The 8,913-nt window shown below is 43.5% G+C and overlaps 1 pseudogene; it reads left to right on the top strand.

Annotated features, from left to right (window-relative positions):
• On the top strand, positions 2,894-4,198 carry Gm11885 (predicted gene 11885; annotated as a pseudogene).

Raw genomic sequence — 8,913 nt, 5'->3', positions numbered from 1 at the left:
ATCTCCTTGAACATGATTCAGTGACTGCAGCTAGCCAGCTTGCTAAAGAATCTCAGAGTACCCTGAATCTCACATCAGAGACAAGGTCTGGCTGCAGTAACCAGTTACTTAGGTTAATGGGGAATTTTCATTCTATTACCTAGCAATGGTAAAGAAAGCAAAAGGTGCCGTGCGGAGAAAGAGAGAGGTGGGGCTGGTGGAGCAGAGCCTTGCTGCCTCCCACACTGAGCCTGGAAAGAACCAGTGCCAAAGGCCTACCCACTTAGAGACTGTCAGGCCTGCCCAGAAAGTATTGGCTTCCTTTGTCCATGCTATGTTTTATTAGATGTAAAAGGGGTACTGTGAACTCACCCTTAACTGAGAACCACAGACAGTGGGTGCCAGCTAAGCCCACTCCCATCAGCCAAGCCATAAAACGTGAGTTTGGTGAAAAGTCAATATTGTTGGTATGTCTTGTTTTAACATAAAGATAGATAAAAATCTATCACACCATCATTATTTGGGGAAAAGAAAATATTACTCTTGAATGACATCATTCTCTCAAATTTTTCAAATAGATGTCTCACCACTCTGCAGTTCTGAGTGGCATCATATGAGAGACAGACGCTCTCAGAGAGGAGTTTAGAAGAGTGGTACAATCCAAGCCAGGAGCAACAGCATCTCAGAGCAGCCAGAGGCACAACTTCTTGTTTTATAAAATATATAAATTTCCAGGACTAGGGTGTCTTCAAGGGAACTGTGAAGGTTCCCCCAGAAAGCCATCCATACACATCTGTAAATATCTACAATCTTCAAAACGATTCTTCTATTTTAATTTGAGAACAATCAAGAGGTGTGACTAAAAGCTGGGGTAGTCAGGGCATGCACAGGATAGCACATGTAAAGCAGGACAGGAAACTGAGAGAACAAAGAAAGATGTTCCTCTTTAGATGGAGACCGAAGTGCAGCAGATGAGGGTTGGTCAAGTTAACCATTTGATTAGATGTATAATTGGTTAATAATAATAGAACAGCAAACATTTTGAAGAAGTAGAGATTTGCCTCTCAGCTCTTCATTGTCTAAGAGTAAACATAGCACACACTTAATGAGGCTTTCCTGGTACACCATCCAACTTTGGAGGGAAAAACAAACCCCAAGAGCTGCTGTACGGTTGCACATATTATGCCTGTTTGTGAGATACTCATTACACACAGAAGATAGCATAGGAAAGAGGACCCAAACCAACATCACATTACTATGAATTGGAATTCATCTTATAGGAAAAATAAGGAGAGGGGAAAATAAGAGAAGGCTCATTATCTCCTACTACCGGGGAATTTCTCCCTCTGTCTCTGTATGCAGATGCCTCTTGTGACTAGAGGATATCCACTTAAGCGACTGGAGAGTCTCTAACCTCACTCTGTTTCCTATAGCCAAGAGTCAATAGCTAAGAGCAAATTACTTCTAAAGGTGTTTAACACTGCTTACTATTTGTGTGTATGTGTGTGTGTGTGTCTGTGTATGGTATGGTATGGTATGGTATGGTATGGTATGGTATGGTATGGTATGGAGGGGGCTCTGAGACCCAGCACACATGTGGAGATCAGAGACCAACCTTTGGTAGCCAGCTCTTTCTGTCTGTCATGGTGTCTGAGTGGTTTATACAGTGAGTGCTTTCATTCACACCACCAGCCCAGTAATGAAGTTATAAGAAATCTATAACATTTCAATGTGTATAGCTTTGACCAAGTGATACAAAGAAATATCTGGGTGTTTTTAGTAATATGAAATTACGATACCTAACACTGAAGATGCCAACAAGTGACTTTATTGGGCAGCAGAAGCATTCAACAGTGAAGATACATGGTTCCACCAAGGGGCAGGATTTGGAATTCATACCCATGCTATGTGTGTTTCAAGGAAGCAGGAGCTATTTGAATTGTGGGGCTATAATTCCAACAAGGAATGCTGAAGACTGCATAAACCACCTGAGCCTACAAAAATTACTATCCTGCATTTCAGGCACCTGTGGTTTGTTTTATGAGTAATTTACTGACTCCCTTTGCACAGTGTGTTGTGTCACACTTCAAACTTTGGATATTTCTTTGCAATTCGATTTGTCTTTTACCTGAGAATCTGTCCATTTCTGTAGTAAATCTTCATTGAGCACTTACTATGTGTGTCATGCTGCGGGGAGAAGTGGATTGTGTGGTCCTGTTTGGACCCCCAGCTGCTGTGGGCTTTAAAGCCTTCATATTATCTAGCACAGAAATCAAACATCTTAGAGCTAGCAAGGATGCCCTGCCTAGAAAATAAGTACCTATTGACATCTAAAATGAAAGCAAATGTTTATTCTGGCCAGAACCACAAGCATTTCACGATGGACTTCTCAGAGAATTTCATCCTCAGGTCTCTGTATAGCTTCCCAGGACTCGACTTGCAGGAAAGAAAGCTAATGTGCAGTGACTTGGGGATGCTCCTTTAAGGAAGCTTCTTCAAGGAAACATGTAGATGATATTAAAGCATAAGGTATGCACACAAATATCCCATACCACTGACATCCGGGCAACTAGAATGCCATTGATAAAACCAGGTTCTTGCCTTCTGAAGACACACTCCATATCTATTTTAAGATGCATTGTTACATCCTTCATCCCTTCGTTACAAACATCGTTTAGTGTAAGGTGTTGGTTATGGAGAATTCTTGAGAGTATACAGCAGAATCATACACGTATTTAGGATTCAGATCAAAGACTGTTGGTTGGTAGAAGGAAGGGTGGGCTAAAGTTGTGAGAGATGCTGAGGTTTGTTTGTTTGTTTGTTTGTTTGTTTGTTCCTCCTTACTTTTGAGAATTCAGTGTTCCTTTCTCTGAGACCTCCTTGCCCACACCATAAGGCCTTTCACTGAGATGGAGATGCAAACCAGGGGCTGAATACAAAATTAAATGTCTTCTTTGATGAAGAAGAGATCAGGAGACAGCAGAGAGACCTTGAGGCCAAGATTATATGAGTTATGAGGATGAGGACTTAGGGGATACTGAGACTGCTTAGAGATGAACGTGTTGTGTTGCCTCTCAGGGTAGAGACAAGGGAAGCCCAGATGCTGTGCTTTGGATTTCAGTTTCAGACTCTCCCAAGAGAGCTAGGCGGGGTCCAATGGCAACTCCTCTACTCCCAAAAGTTTGCTGAGCCAGCCAGAGATTTCTTCAAAAAAGTTCTCTGACCAAAGCTATAAACACCAATAAGGGGACATCTTTGTCATTGGTCAATATCAATCCATCCATTTGAGAGCCCTATAGAAAATTCCTTCAAGCAAAGGGCAAGAGGAAAACTGGAAGCTATCCTGAGGGAATTGTAGAAGGGGAAGGCAAATCAGAACGTGCTAGTTTCTAATATGACTTCCTACTGTGTATAAGAATTCTTGGAAGTAGAAGAAATTGGGGCTGGGGAATTTGCTATAGTCTATAAGTGCTTTTTGAGACTAGATGGATGCGTTTATTCAATAAAGTGCTCTACAAAACCCTTTTCAGGGTTATCAAATCAGAAATTGGATTTGCACAACATTAATGCTCATGTGGTAATTAGCAGCCATCACCTCCATGTGGTACATTACTATCTTTCTAATGCAGAAGCTGATCATGTGATCACGCAAAATGAATACACTAATTGTGGGGACTTGTAAGCTGCTATATTTGAAAAAGCTAATGCTACACCTGGCAATCACTTCCATGAGTCCAAACTCTAGGCCATCCTTCTGCAGATTCCCGGAAGCTTAAGGTCATCCACAGCTCTGTCAGGGTACACCTGGACATCAAACCCAGTAACATCTTTATTTGTCATGAGATGCAAAGTGAGCCTCCTGGAAGCCTGGAATGTTGAAAATAACGCTAGCTGATTTGCTTCTCTCTGCTGGTGTGATATAGAAAATTGGTGACCTGGATCATGTGACATCAACTAGCAAAGCAGAAGAAAGATATTTCCTTTGCTTCCAGGTTAATGAGATCTTGGAAGAGAATGGCCAACACCTTTCCAAAGCTTATATTGCTTGTGGCTAACAACTGCAGTGTCTTGAGGAACAGTGTCATTGCACACTAATGGTAATGTGTGGCATCATACCCACAGGAGTGGCTTAACTAACATCCCTCAGGGGCTCCCAGATGACTTTTACAGTCTACTCAGGCGAACTGAGAGAAGGTCGGCAGGCCCCTTAGAGAGACATCCACCACAGTGGGCCTGGAACCTCGAGAGTCTACAGAGAGTGAAATAGCACAAGACATCTGGTGGGAGGGAAGTGTACAAAGTGTTCAAGCTTTACCAGTGGGAAACCTTCCTTTGAAGAACTCATTTCCCACTGGGAAGGGTTTTTGCCATACAGCCTTCAGAAATGTCTTATGGATGGAGAAATGCCCAGGTTGAATGCCCAAAAATTTCAAAAGCAATCCTGATTCAGCTTCTCTTGACAAAATCACAAAAGCTTCTAGCAATTGTCTCACGAATAATAATTGCTAAGCACTTCTTGACCCTGTTGTAATATGTCTAGTGCCACCTACTGAGAACTTCCGATGACTAATGACCAATGTCTTATCTGATATTGTATTATTAAATAAAAGACTATTATTATGTGAAATGATTTGAAATAAGGATATGGCTATTCCTGAGCTGCATATTAACTTGTGAAACAAAATCAACAGAGGCCGAGGAGCCAAGGGATGTTTAAGATGGCTGTCCTCTGTGGGTCTATGGCTGTCCTCTGTGGGTCTATGGCTGTCCTCTGTGGGTCTATGGCTGTCCTCTGTGGGTCTATAGCTGTTCTTTGTGGGTCTGTGACTGTCCTCTGTGGGTTTATGGCTGTTCTCTGTGGGTCTATGGCTGTCCTCTGTGGGTCTATGGCTGTTCTCTATGGGTCAAGCCATCATGTAGCTGCTTTTGATTACTTTTGAGTTTTTGGACTTCACAAGATTCTCTGATTTTAGCAGAATTTGTCTGTTTCCTGTGTCTTTTACATATTTTACAAATCTTTCTCTGCGTGTAGATTTTATAGGAACAGAAAATTTATTATGTTTTTTATCTTGTCCAAAGACAAGAGAAAGAGAAAGAGAGGGAGGGAGGGAGGGAGAGAGGAGGGAGAAAGAGAGAGAGAGAATGAATTCAGGTCTCATGATCAGACTGAATTGTTCTTTCTCAAACATCTTGCTTTTATGGGTTGGGTTTTTTTTTTCCCAACCAAAGAAAGCTAAGTTTCCTTCCTTCTCTTCTATAGAGAGGGCACTTCTAAAATTGTTCTGACTTGGTTGTAAGAGTAAGTTAGCTGTTAGTGCTATTAAGTCAGATGAATGGGGCCGGGGGTAAAGAACCCGGAAGGACATCTCCAAGGGCTCCTGTACTTACAGGCCCAGATGACTCGCTCCATTGTGGGGCACAGACTACCTTATTACCAACATCTATGTTTGACCAAACTTGTATGGTCATGTCTGACCTTCCACTGAGGGCAAGGCCAGTGCTTATTGTTATATAGCATTGCTCCACCCTCAATGGAAGGTGATAGAATCCAATCTGAGTCCAGAAACTTGAAAAACTAATATGTAAATCCTAATCTGAGGACAGATGAAGAGAAGTCGGCTGAAGTAGTAAGGCAGGTAAGAGATGGGGATTTTTCCTTTCCTCCCTCCACTTTTGTCTTAATTTGGACCCTCAGTGGAATGAATGACACCCACTCTCACCCACCCTTGCACACCCTCATAGATAAGGAAGCCTACTTCTGCTGAGTCATGGGATTCCTTTTCTCTGGAATATGCTGGAAGCCAGATTGACCCAAGGCTTTCTCAGAAGCCCTGGTGAAAGGACAGGAGGAATGTTAGTTCTGTGTCCTTGCCCAGGGACAGACTTGGCAAGGTCCAGGCTGAGGCTAAAACCGTGGCCTTGAAGGGGTTGAGGTTTCTATGCCTGGGAAGTTGACCTTTCCCCCTAAAGAAGACAGGAGTTATCACTGCCAAGGCTTCTAAGTGAGATATTCTGTGGTCCTTTTGCCCGACCTTGCTCGATTAGCTTCCCACTGACTTCGTCCCATTTTATGAAGGCTTTCTACTGACTCTCTCCCATCTCTTCCCTGCAAATTGTAAATAAGCTGCTGCAAAAAATACTTCTGATAAAACTTCTTAATAAATTTGCTTGGCAGGATCCATCAGCTCATGTAGGACTTCTGGCCTCAAACTTTATCTTCTGCATCTTTTTGTCCCCAGTCCTCCCTGTCTATACCTTGTCAGGATCCTAGTCCTGTGGCTTTGGGTCAGGTATATATATTTAGGAATAGAAACATCGTATTATGCCCTCAGCTTGTCACAGTGTCGCTGAATTTCTTTTCAAAGGTCTTTAACAGTGTGAACTTTATCCTATAGTATATAAATTCCTATAAGGCTAATCTTATTGGAAAATACCTTCAAAGACATGCTCAGAAATAGTGCTCACCAAGGAGCCTCATGACCCATTCAAGTTGACACATAAAGTTAGCCATCTTAGAATTAAATAATGGTTAGTAAAGTTAAGCGCCATTAACTCACTGTTAAAGAAATGCATGTTTACAATGATGATTGTGATGGCGACAAGAACAAAATAAATCTCCTAGCATTGCAGTGAAGAACACTGTACTTGGTGCATAGTGATTTGTTAATGTTAGCTATAATTACTCGATTTGGTCAATTAACTCCCCTTTCTGCCGCTGTAAGGCTCATCAAAGCAGGAGGTAAGTCAGTATTTACAGAGCAGTAGTCAGCTTCAGGGAGGGATGGGAAGAGGTTTGGGCTGGAAGATTTCGAAGATCAGCACGTGAGGTTCCTCATTTTATGTAGAAGGGCATAGGCATGGCTTCTATTATCCTCAAGACAATTAAACAGCACACACATGCAATCACTGTTCTCTATCCAACCTCTGTGCTTCAGCTATCTCTTCAGAGTGGCTTCATACACCACACACACACACACACACACACACACACACACACACACACAAACACACACACACACATACACACACACACACAGACACACACACACACAAACACACACACACACCACACACACACACACACACACACACACACAAACACACACACACAAACACACACACACATACACACACACACACACAAACACACACACACACACACACACACACAAACACACACACACACACACACAAACACACACACACACACATACACACACACACACACACACACACACACACACACACACACTTTGGAAAGTTTGAGGACTCAACCTCCTATTGGATGGGTTCAGTATGGCTAGCATCAAACTTCTTGCCCTCACCCAGCCCGTTCCCCTCCTTCTTGTCTCCTCCATCTAACATTAGCAACATCAGAGCAGATACTTCAGCCTCATCTTCATCTCTCTCTATGCCCTCACATCCAAGATTGCAGCCTTTCCCTCCTGCATACCCAGTACTCTGCCCTATTCCCTGCTCTTGCCTCACTAAGTCATGGAAATGGGGTACCACTCTCCAGCACAGTGGCCTCTTCTCTGATTAGTCCTGCACGCAGACTGCCCTCACATAAATATCTCTTAAATCCAGTGCCATGTTAGCCCTCTGTTCAGAAATCCCTCCTTGTAGTCATGTTAGCTTCCAAAGAGTCTGGCCCTACCTCCTCACATACCCCATCAATGCTTGAGCCACCAGCAGATGAGAACTATTTTATATCTCTGAGTAAATGCACAAATGTTCTGCCATCTTCCCTGAATTCTCAAGTAAAGTGGGAGGGAGACCCACAAGGGCAGAGAAGGTACCCACAGCATGGTTGGCTAGCCTGTGCACCTCTTAAAACAGGGGTTTGAGACTCCTGGTCCTTTCTGCCTTTCTCTGACTCTCCTTTTCAAGGCCACCATGGATTTTGGTGTTATTTGGAATTGGCTAGGACACACTGCAGAATACTTGTTCAAGCCAAACCAACCCCAACCTGCAGGTGGAAAGATCTCAGTCAGACCCCAAGGGCACTTCCACTAAGGACAGTTCTGTTAAGTTTTAATATCAACCAAACAGGCACCTCCCTGGCCTCACACTAACTCCCTAAGGAAGAGACAGTCCCCCTTTCCTCTGTATTTTCCAGAGTTCTCTTTTGTCCATAGGATATGCTATTTTAGCTGGGGAGGTCTCTAAAAAGAAAAGTCTGTGGCTGAAAGAAATAAGCTCAACAGGGAAACCTTTAACCTGACAAAACCAGCAGGTCCCAGTGCACGGGGACCAGTTCTTCCATCTCAGCACTTGCAGAAAAGGTAGACAAACTGTGAGAGTCGGGGGACACTTAGCCCGAGCAGCAAAGCGTTCATCTTCACTCCAGCAAGTCAAGCTGGAAGGCAACCATCCCTTCCCCAGTGAGCTTAAAGGCAAGCACAGCAATGCCTCCGTAACAAGGCAGGTGCTAGCTTTAGAGCTTACGTCTGCACTTCTCCGCCATATAAGGTCTAGAAAGGTCTGACACCAAGTTACATTTGGAGAGAGGATATCTGTCCCAAAATATACCTGATGAGGGCCCGTGGAGACTGAGCATGGTGGTGCATGTCTTTAATTCCAAAATTCAGATGGCAGAGAATATATATATTAAAAATAATCTGGTGAATGGTTAAGAAAGAGTTCTTAGGCAGTGGTGGTGCATGTCTTTTGTCTCAGGAGGCAAAGGCAAGCAGATCTCTGAGTTCAAGGATAGCCTAGTCTACAGAGCAAGTTTCAGGACAGCCAGGACTAGAAAGAGAAACCCTGCTTTGGAAAAACAAGAGAGAAAGGGGAGGGAGGATGAGGGGAGAGGAGGGAATGATAGAGGGAGAGAGGGAGACAGAGAGAGAAGGAGAGAGGGAGAGAAGAAGAGAGAGGAAGGGAAGGAGGGAGGAAGGGAGGGAGAGGGGAAGAAAAAGGAGAGGGAGTGGA

The sequence above is a fragment of the Mus musculus genome, chromosome 4, assembly GCF_000001635.26.
Source record: "Mus musculus strain C57BL/6J chromosome 4, GRCm38.p6 C57BL/6J".
Taxonomy (NCBI): Eukaryota; Metazoa; Chordata; class Mammalia; order Rodentia; family Muridae; genus Mus; species Mus musculus.
Note: the sequence above shows the minus strand (reverse complement) of the source record. Positions and strands in the feature narration are given on the sequence as shown.